The sequence below is a fragment of the Leptonychotes weddellii genome, chromosome 3 (genome assembly GCF_054177405.1).
Source record: "Leptonychotes weddellii isolate Sample4059 chromosome 3, ASM5417740v2, whole genome shotgun sequence".
NCBI classification, from domain to species: Eukaryota; Metazoa; Chordata; class Mammalia; order Carnivora; family Phocidae; genus Leptonychotes; species Leptonychotes weddellii.
Window position 1 is genome coordinate 134,665,722 of NC_138371.1, and position 13,916 is coordinate 134,679,637.

The 13,916-nt window shown below is 42.5% G+C and overlaps 1 pseudogene; it reads right to left on the reverse strand.

The window, feature by feature from the left end:
- Positions 1-12,571: 12,571 nt before the first annotated feature.
- Positions 12,572-13,395, reverse strand: LOC102736424 (protein BEX1-like; annotated as a pseudogene).
- Positions 13,396-13,916: the final 521 nt, after the last annotated feature.

Below are 13,916 nucleotides of genomic sequence, written 5' to 3' on the forward strand. Positions count from 1 at the left end.
AGAGACGATGGACTCTGAAAAACAAACAGGGTTCTAGAGGGGAGGGGGGTGGGAGGATGGGTTAGCCTGGTGGTGGGTATTGAGGAGGGCACATTCTGCATGGAGCACTGGGTGTTATGCACAAACAATGAATCATGGAACACTTCATCTAAAACTAATGATGTAATGTATGGGGATTAACATAAGAATAAAAAAAATGATAAAAAAAAAAAGAGTTTGAAGTCTGACAGAGCGGGAAGGAAATGCTTGAGGAGCCCCAATCTTAGAAACTGCTGGGAGCAGCTACCACCCCCAGACCTGAGAGAGCAAAAGAGAAGAGGTCATCAGAACCTCGGAATTCATGGGAGGTCCCCATGTCACCCACAGTTGGTATCAGTCTCCTAGAGGAGACGACATGTCTGGTGCTGGAGGTGCCAAAAGAATCCAGAGGCTCCCAGAGCCTGGGCGTGTCCAGAAACTGGAGAACAAGACAGAAATACCTTCCCTTCCTTCTGCCTTCCAACCTCCTGTCTGTGCTTCCACTAGAGAACCTAACAGAAGGTAGACGTCAAGGGAGCCTAAGAAATGTAGTTCGTAGAATCCCAGCCCCAGCTTCACAAAGCAGATCATAGAAAACTGGCTTTGGGGCTGAAAGAAAATATGCAAATCATCAATCCATAGCTCTGCAATAATTATTAACTAATACATTACCTTTACATTTAATGTTTTATACCGAGCAGGCAAAATTTACTTTAAGATCTTTAAAACATTTTATAGTTGTTTTATACCTTGGAGTTTTGTGATTTCAAGGAGTACAGAGTACGTTTGGATTCTATCATTATTAATACTCCTAAAATAGTATGAGACGAAAATACTATATGATGTTTTATTAATTCATATACTCACACACTGAAACGTTCTAAGCAGGGTTTTTTTTGTTTTTTTGTTTTTTGTATCTGACATCATGAGTCAACTGGCAGATATAAAAAATTTTAGAGAACTAGATGAGTTTCCACTGGCTTCAAATCTAAGGTGCTACAAAATTTGGAGGTAAGTTAAGCTTTCCAAATTCCACACCAGAGAATGTGGTTCAAGGTTAAACACAGTTGAAGCCAACTTTCTACAGAACAGCAATGGGCTTGTATCCTTAATTGGCTCTAAATTGGTAACATTTAGCAACTCTTCCTAACCTTTTCTATTTGTCACCCAACAGACTTTTCCCCCAAAGACTCCCAGAGTATTAATTTTCTTATATTGTACCTTTACTCACAAAGAGGAAATATCTATTGTGACTAAGTCAATGCCCAGGGTTAAAAGTAGAAATGCTTTCTTTCTGCTGGAGGAAGATGATGGGTAGAAAAAAACTTAAAAGTCAGAAAACTTTAGTTCAAACTCAGTTACCATGTCTACTATCTGTGATCTAATCTATTTATAGTATGCTATTTTTATAGCACGGTTTCTCAACCCTGGCACTACTGACATTTGGGGACAGATAATTCTATGTTGTGAGGAGCTGTCCTGTGTGTGGTATGATGCTTAGTCCCACCTCGTCACTTCCCCACTAGATGCCAGAAGACCACCCGGATTTGTGACAACCCAAAATGTCTCCAGGCACTGCTAAGTGCCCAGTTGAGAACCACTGCTCTAGAATATGTTTCCTCAGCTGATTATAATTGCTTCACATGGTTGTTGTAAGGTAAGATGAGATGTCGTATATATGTCAATGGTCTTAGCATGCACCCAAATTAGCAGACTGATGCCTAATTGGTAAAATGGGGTGGGGGTGGGTAACCTCTCAGAGGAAGATAAAATGTTTTTGGCTATGCGGGCTTGCTGCTGAAAATATGGTCGACATCACTTGGGATCTTTAATCCTGTATTTAAAATTTGGATATTTTGTTCATCACGGATTTTTGGGGTATTGATTTGCATTTTTCAAAATATGGCATTAAATATTATCAATATTGCGTTATTTAAATACTTCTATAAATATTTATTCTATTAATATTTAACGGGTAATAAACATTAACTTTAATATATTAAAATAATTTAATTATAAATATATTTCAAATATTACATTAGGTATTATTAATATTGCATTAGAATATTATTTATCTTGAGTACTGAGTTTTTTGTAGCCCCCTTAAATTTTGAGCCTTGTCCCTGCTGATAAATACAGGCCCAGGGCAGCCTGACTAAATCAGAATTTGCATTTTAACGAGGTCCCCAGTTGGTTCGGATGCAGGAAAGTTCGAGAGGCACTTCGGTAGTGGCTCCAAGACGCGGCAATGAGGATGGGGGTCCCGGACAGGCGTAGGGGCCACAAGGCCTGGGAGGACAGCGCGGGGCACATTTCAGATATAGATGGGATAGCGGGGGCGGGCGAAGTCCAGGGAGCTGTTTTCACCGGGCGGGGGGTGGGGGGATTAGGCGAGACACCTGCTCTTTGGATGCCTAGCCAAGACAAGGTGACACAACGTGGGAAAGAGAGGCACTCCCTCCTCTTCTGGGGCCGTGAAGCGTGGATGCGAAGTCGTCAGGGACTGCGACAGTCCCCTGCCAACAGCGGGCTGCGGGAGCGCTCGCCGTCTCAGGGAGGGTGCTGGCGCCCTCAAGCGGATCTGTGGGCGCGGCGCGCGTGAGACGGGCCCCGGGCTGAGCACGTGCCAGTCGCGGGGGACAGGCGCTGGAGGAACACCGGGTGGGTGACGCTTTCCAAAGGCAACAGGCCTGCGGCGTGCTGGGGAGGGCGGGAGTCCGTGAAGATAGATGTCCATCATGCAGATGACTGCAGGAGCTACCATAAGCTGGGGAGAGGGAAGGAAACTTCGTTTACAAAGATGCATTCATTAATTTATTTGGATTTGACATTTTGAGGGTCTGTTCTGTCTTAAGCAATGGGTGAGTAAACAGTGGCGAGTGCGTGTGGCTACTCTTCGACAATATTAACTACATAAACGTATGAATCCTGAGTTCAAACACTTGACTTGGGCCACATCAACACTTCTCTGCCGTGAGCACGTTATAGACCCCAAAGTAGGTATTGCCTCTTACAGACCTAGTGCAATGGTTCTTAAATCTGCGAAACTGTTATTTTGAAGAACAGGCAAATTTTTATGCATGCCCAAGCTGCATTGACCCTTGATACCTCTCACACAGGTGTGTACTAGCCTGTTAAAGAGTATGTGGAGTTGCTATTGTTCTTAATAAAATGCAGATTCATTGAACATTTTATTAAGTTCACTTTATGTCATTCTGCATTTTCTCCTTTAAGGTGTACCAAATGTAGATAATTCTAGATGTGAGTGTGTGTGTGTGTGTGTGTGTGTAAATGATTTTCTAAAGATCATCTTTCATGGTTAAAATAATTGGCTTTCTTGTAGTTTACTTTTTTTAAAAAGATTTTATTTATTTATTTTGAGAGAGACAGAGATAGCGACAGAAATAGCAAGAGAGGGCAGGAGCAGGGGCTCCATCCCAGGACCCTGGGATCATGACCTGAGCTGAAGGCAGACGCTTAACCGACTGAGCCACCCAGGCGCCCCTGTAGTTTACTTTTCATCTGCCAAGTAAAAATGGCAAAGATCGAACCCGAGAACAAGAATCTGGGGCAAAAAATGTTGACCCTTGCCTCTAACACTGTGTATTTTTTAACCATCTGGGCCAAACTTTAATTTCTTATGCTCACATATATTCAAAGCAGATGATGTATATATAGTTATGTATTTATTTTTTAAGGAATCCAATGCTTAAAAAAGTTGAAAATCCTACGTTGTGGACTCTACCTTTATAATGACATTTAGCAAATGAGGACACTAAGAAATTAGAATTTTGCCCAGATGCTTAAAAAAATACACAGTGTTAAAAGCGGTTTTCACAGTTTTGTGCTCCAGACGCTCCTGTCCCTGGGCGCAATCCTCTCTACCGCTCTCACTAGGCAGACGAAAAGTAAACTATAAGAAAGCAAACTATTTTAACTAGGAAGGGTGACCTGAAGAAAAATCATTTCAAGACCAAGTTGGTTGCAGCAAAAATTCATTAGCCTCCTCCAGGATGAAAGCTGGTGTCTGGGTGACATTCCAAGGTTACTAATGCTTGTCAGCCCCACAACTTGCAGACTGTACATGATGGGGGATCTTTGGGGTTTGGCATCAAAGGAAAAAGGATGTAAAAATGGCCCTGATGGATGTTCTGAGGTTGTTTGATCTAAATCCAGAGAAAATAGCAGCTATCACAGCTGATGGAGTACCCGCTCTGACTGGGAAGATGAATAGTACGGAGAAAAAAATTAAAGTCAGAAAAGCTTGTGCCAGACATTTTATCATATCTTTTTATTTTATTTTTTACAAACCAAGCTTGACAACTTGGAAATCCCTTTGTGCAGTTTATAAAATAATGAATTCTAAATGAAGGCCTGGATTCACCAACAGACCAAGCAATTTTGTAAACAATTTCTGTTCCCCAATATGGCTCCCTGTCATCGCCTTTTCAAGTCAGATCACTTCCATGAGGTGGAACAGTAATACATAGGATGCATATCTTTGAAGCGTTCGCTATCAGACATGGTAGGATGCCAGTTACTCGATGTCCCAATGACAAGAAAGGTATCCTGTGTTATATTTCCGCGTCTGATTTACACTCAGAGAAGAGTCAACTGAAAGACAAAAGTGCTACGGGATAATTTGTATTCTTGTATCATTTCTCCTGTGTTCAGCGGCGTTTATTCTCTGATTTCATTACCATGGCTGTTTCTTACTTTCAAGCTCCCTTTAAATACAAACAAACACGAATGCGCCCACACACACGTACACACACACACACCTCTTCAAAGTTGCAATTAATCGTATGGTTTTCAAGGTTTTCCTCGTGTTAATACCTGTCCTTCCATCAGTTTCCAAGCTCCTGGAGAACAAGTGCTGAGTCTATTATGCCCTTTGTGTTCTCCCCACACAGTGAGTGTTCAATAAATACTGTTGACTGACTGACACATCTCCCTCTTTTTCTCTTTGTCTCTGACACTTCCGCTTTCTCTCAGAAATAGTATTTTTTAGGTGGCAATATTTTCCCACTCTGGACTTATAAAAAGCTCTTCTTGGCCTCTTTTTCTTTATGTAAGATTTTTCAACAATAGGCAAACTACAGGTGGAAGGAAACCGATAATCTACAACCCCTTGACAATAAATCTGTTTTTAATTAGAGTGTGACAGGTATCTCACAGAATGGAAGCTTTTTCCCCCAGAACAATGCCAGTGTGAACACCTCTGCCCAAGTGGCCATTAAAAAATCAGCACTCCTCCTGCCTGTCCCAGCCACTCGGACGACTCCTGAATTCAAGGCAGGTGTGCATGCACAGTCCCAGCTTATTTTTCTTCGGCTATACAATGGGTCAGAGCCTCCGTCTATACTCAGGGTCTCTTGTTCTTGCGCAGACCTTAAATAGCAGTTTGTTCTCCTTTTGAAACAGACGCCGAAACCACAATTATTTTTTTAACCTTATCTTAGGAAAAGTCTTGGTAATTCGGTGATATCCAGAAATATGGACTTTTCAGGAGACATGAAAGTGTACCCTCCATCAACCTGAGCATTGTTTGATCTCACAGAGGCAGGGTAATAACGTGCCTTTATCACTGTTGGCTTTCTCTATTACAGCCATTACGGATTGTAGAGTTGCGGTGGGTGATTGTTACAGGGAGATTGCTCTCATGTCACATCCTCCCATTTGTGTCAACCTCCTGGAGAAGTGCCGGGGAGAAAAATCTTAACCCAACGTGGCCGCTGTGCTTCACACCCTGTCTCTCCACTCACAGCAATTAGAGTACAAAGCCACCTTCTCTTTGGTACCGCTTCCATATCCTGTTTCTTTTCTTCTAATATGAGTTGAAAGCCTCTTGGAAAATGAGAATGTTCAGGAAATGGGAAGGCTGTAAATGGAAGTCATCTGGATTAGCATAAGACACCACCGTTTATGGTCATCTCTCACTTGGTTCACCTGTGACAGGTTCCTGCCTTTTTGTTGCCTTTGACACAGTATCTGTAACACTGGAGTTCCCTAACCCATTTTAGGCTTTGTTTCTCCATCAGAAAAGGCACCAACTAGGTGTCTTAGTTGGGGTTTCCCCAGAAGAAGGCCCTGGGACAAGGATTCTAACACAAATCATGTATTTAGGAGGAGATCTCGGGAAACCAGTGGAGATGGTGCTATCCAACTTCAGAAAACTGGAACTTTCCATAGTTATGGGGAAAGTGGGTGTTCACATAATTTGTATTCTTGTATCATTTTTATAAGTCCAGTCGCCTTTTCAAGCCACCCCACTGTGAACAGGTGTTCACAGTGGGGTGGCTCCATGTTCCACATGGTGCTAGGTCTATCTTCCCATGCTTGGAAGCAGAGTAACTTGTGGGAAGACGTAGTTCAAAGAAAGACAGTATGGGCAAAAGGTGCCTGTGGCCCCAGTCTACGACCCAGGTCTCTGCCCCGGTGGAGAGGGTGCCCGTGGGGGATCAGCCCTGCCGGAACCTGGCACAGCGGCCCACGGTGTGGCTTCTCCAGGGGAGCCAGGCAGACACAGCCGAAGGGGGTCGTGAGAGAGTCTCAACATTTCTCCTCTCACTTTTGAAGCAGAGAGGGCATGAGCAGAGGTCAGAACAACCATGGGACTCTTACGTTGCCCCCTAAAAATATCCTTAGACTGCTCTAGGGCAGGAGACAATAATCAGAGGTGGTAGCTATAGCACATTTACCAGGGTCTGCCCTGTAAGGAAGCTACATTTTACAGAGGAAAGTTAAAGCCCAGAGATTAAGTAACCGGCCCAGTACCACAGAGCTGGTAGGTAGCAGAGCCAGGATTTGAAATCCAGCAGCCTTTCTCCAGAGTCGATTCTTGAGACCCCTGCTCACACTGTCATGGGCACACAACATCTATGTGCATGTGTGCTCATCTTTGCTTCTTGTCTTTGTCCCAGCATCAAGGAAGAAATGACGGTGCCGTGTCTTGGATAGAACTGCACAGTTTCTCCTGTGGAGATTCTTGGCTTTAGGCCTGATGCCTGGTGACATCAATGTATGCCCTCCTACACGATCTTTATTATGACGCTCTCTAAGGAAACCACCATTTACCAAAGGAAACAGACCCAGAATAGTATTCTTAACATATGGCAGAGGGCCTCATGCTTGGGATTATAAACTCTGCATTGAGTCATCTCCTGCCTCTTGTGTTATATTCCTGTTCCCCACGTTAACATACTCATTTCCCCCTTTTGAAGTATCTGAGCAAAGAAGTTGAAACCAGTCCTCTTTCCAAGGCAGTGCCTACAACACTTAAGGGAAATCCAGCCATCATAACACTTCGCTACTTCTGTCGGGGAAAATATGCTGGGCCAGGTAATTATTCAGGTAATTCTTTCCTCCCAGGAGGGCAGGCCATTATTTTGACAGCTTATGTCACTGTTACAGATAAAGTTTACATTGTCAATTAATGGGAATACATCAGGTGATAGTCATGAGTTCTCGGGAGATCATCTGGGAGCCATTTCCAAATGTCCTTTATGGAAGCATATGGTCATATCCTCGACTTCATCACCGGGTCAATCAGCAGTTGCTCTTTAATATGGTCTGTTCTTCATGCACCAGTGCAATTTCCAAGCTCCATCACATTTGTTTTTCCCCCCGCGGTGCTTGAAAGTTGCTTAAGCCGCGGATTATTGCCTTGCCACGAGTGCTGATCGCTCTTCTGGATAGTAGGCATTCCGATGTCATCTTTAATTTGCGATATTAATATTGAACTCCATCACCATTCAGCGGTTTTAGTGAAGTATTTACATATAGACTAGCAAAGTGTTTGAGCAGTGCATTGAAAACTGTCCATTCCTGATTGGAACCGTAAAGTTTACCACAGCATCTGCATGACATGGATATGATTTCTGGTTATAAAGTGGCCTTGGAGGTTTGCTTCCAAAAACAAATAAGATGTGTTTTCGCAGCTCTGCATTACCCCACCCATTCAGACCGTTAGTGATTGGGGGCGACAGGGCTCCAAGAACTGTTTTTTTTTACAACCTCACACACTTTTAAGAAAAATTAACTATCTCAAAGAATTTTTACTGGGAATCACATTGAAAATTAATGAACTAATTAGTTAAGAAATGTATGACTTTATTATGGGAAAGGAAACCTGGTACCATATTGACAGTATGAAATGCATGAAATGTCCTTTTAGTTTATGACATTAGAGGAAGGTGGACTTGTCAAGGAGCCTTTGGACCACTATTATTAATTATCTGATTTAAAGATCCCCTCACCCTATGAGAAGGATGGATGTTGGTTGGGATTTGAGAGATTCAAATGGAAGAAAGAAAGAAAAAGAGAGAAGAAAAGGGAACATCTTCCTGGTTGTGCTGTTGGATGACCTTGTGCCCTGGTATGTTTAAATTGCTTACTTCCTATAACTCTATAAACTTCTGTGTTTTCATTTGCCGGATTAGATTGAAGTGTCAACTATATTTAATGAATGGCATTGGTAATATATGTTCATGTTCGTCTTTGCTCTTTCTGCTTTTATTTATATAGAGTCAGTATAATTTATTTCTCCTGAAAAAGCTTTCAGCAAAAAAGATTTTTTAGAGTACAAATACTTTTTAACAGGGCTCTGGGGTTCGTGATGATCAAATCACTCATCTTTCCAGCTTTTTTTTTTTGGCCTGCTTACTTTTCTTTTAGATCTAGCAACGGAAAAAAAAAAAAAACATAGGAAGGCAAGCTCAATGGTTGCACCTAAGCAGTTAAGTGGTTGCATAAAACGTTACTATGGCAGACCAGCCTTTAGCTTGGTCTATGTGTATATTAGTGTAAGGCTATCAAGAATTGTGCAATTATCTGAATGATTTAATTTAAAAATACCAGTCTGCAGCCTTCCCTATTCAAGCACTTTATTCTTTCCCATAGCAGGCTGAGCATAAGATTGCAGATGTATTGCCGTTCTCGCTGACTACAAGGAGTCTGGTCTTTCCTTAGGAGGTGTTGGGAAGGAATCCCGGGTCATCTTGAGGTTAAAACGGAGTATGCTGTTAATTGTATCCTCAGCCACTCACACTGGATTTTCATTTAGATCAAAATGTTATGTTTAGGCTAATAGGCATGCCTATCTCTGTCAAAGCTCCCTGGGAGGTTAATAGAAAAAAAGGGTGGTGGTGAGAGGAAGGAAATGGGGGGAAATCACAACGTCAGCCTAGTCAGAATCTTCAAAACTACCTCCCACAATAGCAGCTAGGAAACTGGAGCGACATAAAAACTGGGGAAAATATAATAAACACAAAGCTGGATTTGGGGAGTCACTCGTTTTCCCCCCTCCCTCCCTCCGTCCCTCCCTCCCTCCTTTCCTTCCTTACTACCTTCCTTTCTTTTTAAAAAAGATTCTATCCTTATCCTGCACTGTATCTTTCCCTCATTTCTCTTTTCATTCTTTTGGCCATCCGAGAATTTCTCCTGCTAATTGAAATCCAGGGTCTTTTTATTGTTTACTGAAAGGCTGTTGAAACAAATGATCGATGTGATCAAATGCCCAAGTTAAACCAGTTCAATCACAGAAATAGTGACATGCATATAACTGTATTTCTGCTTCACATGTCCATTTGTCTCTGATCCACAGTCGTGGTCATTACCACGGCCCACTAGCCTGGGGTCAGCACAACCTGTGTTCTGAGTGCCTGGGGCTCAGACCCTGACTTCTCTGGGACTCTGTCAAAGAAAAAGGGATGATGTGCATGCTTTTGGAAGACTCTGGACACATTTGTTCTGACACCGGAGAGTCAAATAAGCTGAACTTTAAAAAAATAAAGAGAACATATGAGCAAATTACGGTCCTGCATGACTGAATGCCAGATAGAAGCTCATGAATTAAAAAAAAATGGAAATAGCCAGATTTTACTTCTCATGTACATATGGATAAAGTAGGATCAATAGATTTTAATTTTTATAGTATTGACAACACAGATGACTTTGCAAATGAAATCACCATTAGCTGGAACAGAAGAATGTGTTCATGTTTGTTTCTTTTTAGTGCAAAGATTTCCAAATTGTGTGATTAATATGCTAAATAAGTTGGATCAAATTCTACTTTTGTTTATTCTTGTATAACACTCTCTGCAGTCAGTTGTTATAATTCCTGTTCATTTGGAAAAAGAATATGTTAACATATGGGATAACATAAAAATAAAGTTAATTTTAAATAACTAGATATTTATATAGCCACACGATCATCTGAGGGGACTTAAAAATTATACCCTATGTGAAAATGTTTATGACTTCGGCTCTGGAGCAAACATGATCATATTATGACACTTAGATGTCTAACAGACATCTCAAATGTAACACAATCTCGACTGGACTCTTCACAATTTATGTCCCCAGGGCTGCTGCCGCCTTAGTTTTATCCATTTCACTCATTCAGTCAGTTGTTCCGACCAAAAACTTCAGTCTTCCTTACCCCTGATTTTCTCACATCTCATGTCCAATCTTGCAGCAAAGCCTATTCATTCTGCCCTGCGATCTGCCCACGCCTCCCCATGTCCGTCGCTATCACTCACCCTCTCCCCTGAACTCCCCTGAATTAATAGCTGTCTAACTCCTCCCCCTGCTTCCACCCTTGCTCCTACAGGGTCTCTCCTCAACAGAGCAGCCAGAGTGATTCTTTACAAATTAAGGCAGAGCATTGTTCCCTTCTGCTCAGAATCCTCCAATGGCTTCCTTGCCGCTTGGAGTAAAAGACAAGTCTTTCCCATGTCCTGTATGATATGGCGCCCATTACTGGTTTGACTTCCCCTCCTATTACGCTCCCCTTTGCTTGGTCCAATTGAGTCACCTTGATGTTCCTGTTGTTCCTTCTGCCTGCAAGTTCTTCTTCCAGATATTCTCATGTATGACTCCATTATCTCCTTTAGATCTTTGCTCAAAGGGCAAATATCAGGGAAGCCTTCTTACTTGCCTTATTTACAGTTGTATACCATACCTGCTGTCCCTCCCTATCTTTCTTGCCCACGTATTTTTCTTCATAACACACACACACACTCACACATACAAAATGTTAGATTTATGTTAGAGAGTAATACTATATGTACATATAAATACTAACATAACATAGATGCCCTGCTTTTGCACATGCGTGCACACACATACACACAATTTGTGAATTATCTATCTTTCTTTACCAGAACGTCAACTCTTTGAGGACAGAGATTTTTGGATGTCCTGCTCACTGCTGAATCCTCATGCCTGGAACAATATCTGGCACATAGTAGAAGCTCAATAAATTATTGTTATATGAATGACTACACGGATGGATAAACTGATCAGTGACATGACATAGCTGATTTATTTCTTGAAGTATAACATAGGTGATACCATACCAAGCCTCCTTTTTTTTTTTTTTAAAGATTTTATTTATTTATTTGAGAATGAGAGACAGAGAGCACGAGAGGGAAGAGGGCAGAGGGGGAAGCAGACCCCCCGCTGAGCAGGGAGCCCGATGTGGGACTCGATCCCGGGACTCCAGGATCATGACCTGAGCCGAAGGCAGTCGCTTAACCAACTGAGCCACCCAGGCGCCCACCAAGCCTCCTTTTATTAGGCTAAACACTGTGAAATTGCTGATAATTTTCTTTGACCTACACAAATGGCTATGGTTAATATTATGTGTACACTTTCCTTCCATTTCTTGTGTCTTGCCTCTTTCTGTCTTCTCACAGCTAGTGTCTTCTCTGGTTTGTCTTCTTCACACTTACCCATCACTTCTCAATGCCACTGTCACAATGAAGAACTGGTTTGGCCAATAGATTTCAGAGACCTTTCCCACATCAGCCACACATGGTAACTAAGCAGTAGAGATACTGTGGGAAGCAGATGCATATGGAGATGCGGACCTTTACCTCTCCTATTCATCTCTCTTGCATATTTCTGGAGACTCGGGATCAGTGTCCAAATTGGCCGACTGACAAGCATGGTGTCAATGCTTCCTTCCACCTGCCTTTGATGAACTGCTCAGGTAGAACAGGTGATCCAAGCAACTGTGGTAGAGTCACTTCAAGTGGAATGATCGTGAGCAAGATAGGCCAATTTAAGAAGTTAAAGGTGCAGTTAGACTGTCTAACAACAGGGCCTTGCCTTGGCCCGGTGGGAAATTAGAGAAAGGTTTGGCCACAGGTGGGGGTGGGGCTGCATTACTGAACAGTGGGGATTACATGGGAGCATCATCAGTCTGCATGACCCAGTTCAGAGAAGGACAATTTCTAGTCAGCCTTTGGGTAGATGGGTGAGCCAGTGGGGCTTAGACCTGTGCTTGTTTTATCTAGCTCACAGGGATGGGGGCAGAGATATAAATAGAGGAGGTAAAAGGGTCAGCAGGTTGGCCTTCCTTCCCTTCTTGACCCCCGAGAGGGATGCCAGTCCCTGGGCCAAACTAAGGGCCCACTTCAGGTATGGGTCATAAATTGTGTGCTCAGGTATTCTCAGCTTGGGCCCAGCTGCACCACACCCTCATAAACCATGGGCTTTGTGAATTTTGTTTCCCCACATATGACAAATATCCAAAAGTCTTGTCTTATCTTTTCTTTTTCTTTCTTTCTTTCTTTCTTTCTTTCTTTCTTTCTTTCTTTCTTTCTTTCTTTCTTTCCTTTCTTTCTTTCTTTTTCTTTCTTTCTTTCTTTCTTTCTTTCTTTCTTTCTTTCTTTCTTTCTTCCTTCCTTCCTTCCTTCCTTCCTTCCTTCCTTCCTTTCTTCTTTTTTTCTTTTTTGCCTTTTAAACTGCTTTATTAACTTCATAATATATAATGAGCATCTTGCCATGCAACAGGGTAAAACTCTGTGGCTGACAGAATCTTACAGATTGGGTCAAAATACAACATTCAGTTAGAAGCTGGCATAGAAGACCCACAGGAGACATGTAACACCAAAAGGTTTACAACAAAGGTACATCGAGCACATGTAAGTTTAAGAAGCAGGTGTGTCTTCCTATTAGCTTCAGGGAAAACATCAGGATTCAAGGCATAAGGCAAAACTCATGATGGTCACGGTGAGGAGGGTCAGGGCTAACTGCCCACAGACTGTGACTGACTTGCTTTTCCCTTAGCTTTTCCATCAGCTGTCTCACCTCCTCCCCAGTCCTTTCCATATTCTCTTCTCTCATCCTTGCCTGCGGCTCCAAGCCTCTGAATCATGTCCCACCTACACTGCAGGATGGGCTGCCTAACACTGAAATGCCTAGGATTTACTCTAGGCACACAATAGTCACCAGCTTCCAAAGGGAGGACCAAGGGCTTTCCTTTATTAACAACTTGCTCCTTTTCATCCTTTTTTTTTTTTTTTCATTTTCCTGGTTGGCATTGTCCATGTTGAGATTTTTTACTGCTTATTCCTCTTTGGACGCCATTGCTTCTGGGCCTATCCTTGCAGTTTCCTCCTCCTCCCCATTCTCGATTCTCTGATGCAAGTGCACCACCATGACACTTAGACGCACACACCTGCTCCCCCTCTGCCTCCTACTCTTTGGGGCCACCCCCAGCCTGCATGCCCGTGGGGCCACCGGGAGCAGGTACTGAGAAGGAAGCGAGCGAGTGACCGCCAGGCGACAAATATCCAAAAGTCTTAATACATTTCTGTCCCGATACTGCACCTGCATCGACTGGACCTAGTCCTCACCCCTCCTCTCTGACTACCTTGAAACAGTAGGTAACGTAGAAATCTGGAACAGGGATAGAAAGAGAAGCACTTTGCTAATAATGTAGATAATCTTTTTCTCATCCATCACTGGAAATACATTGAGACAAATTTGTATGCAGAAGGACCTTTTTGTTTTGTTTTGGTTGTTTTTAAAAACTTTTTATATGAGACTCATAAGAAGTTGCAAAAGAGTTCCTATGTATCCCCTACCCAGCTTTCACCAACAATCAC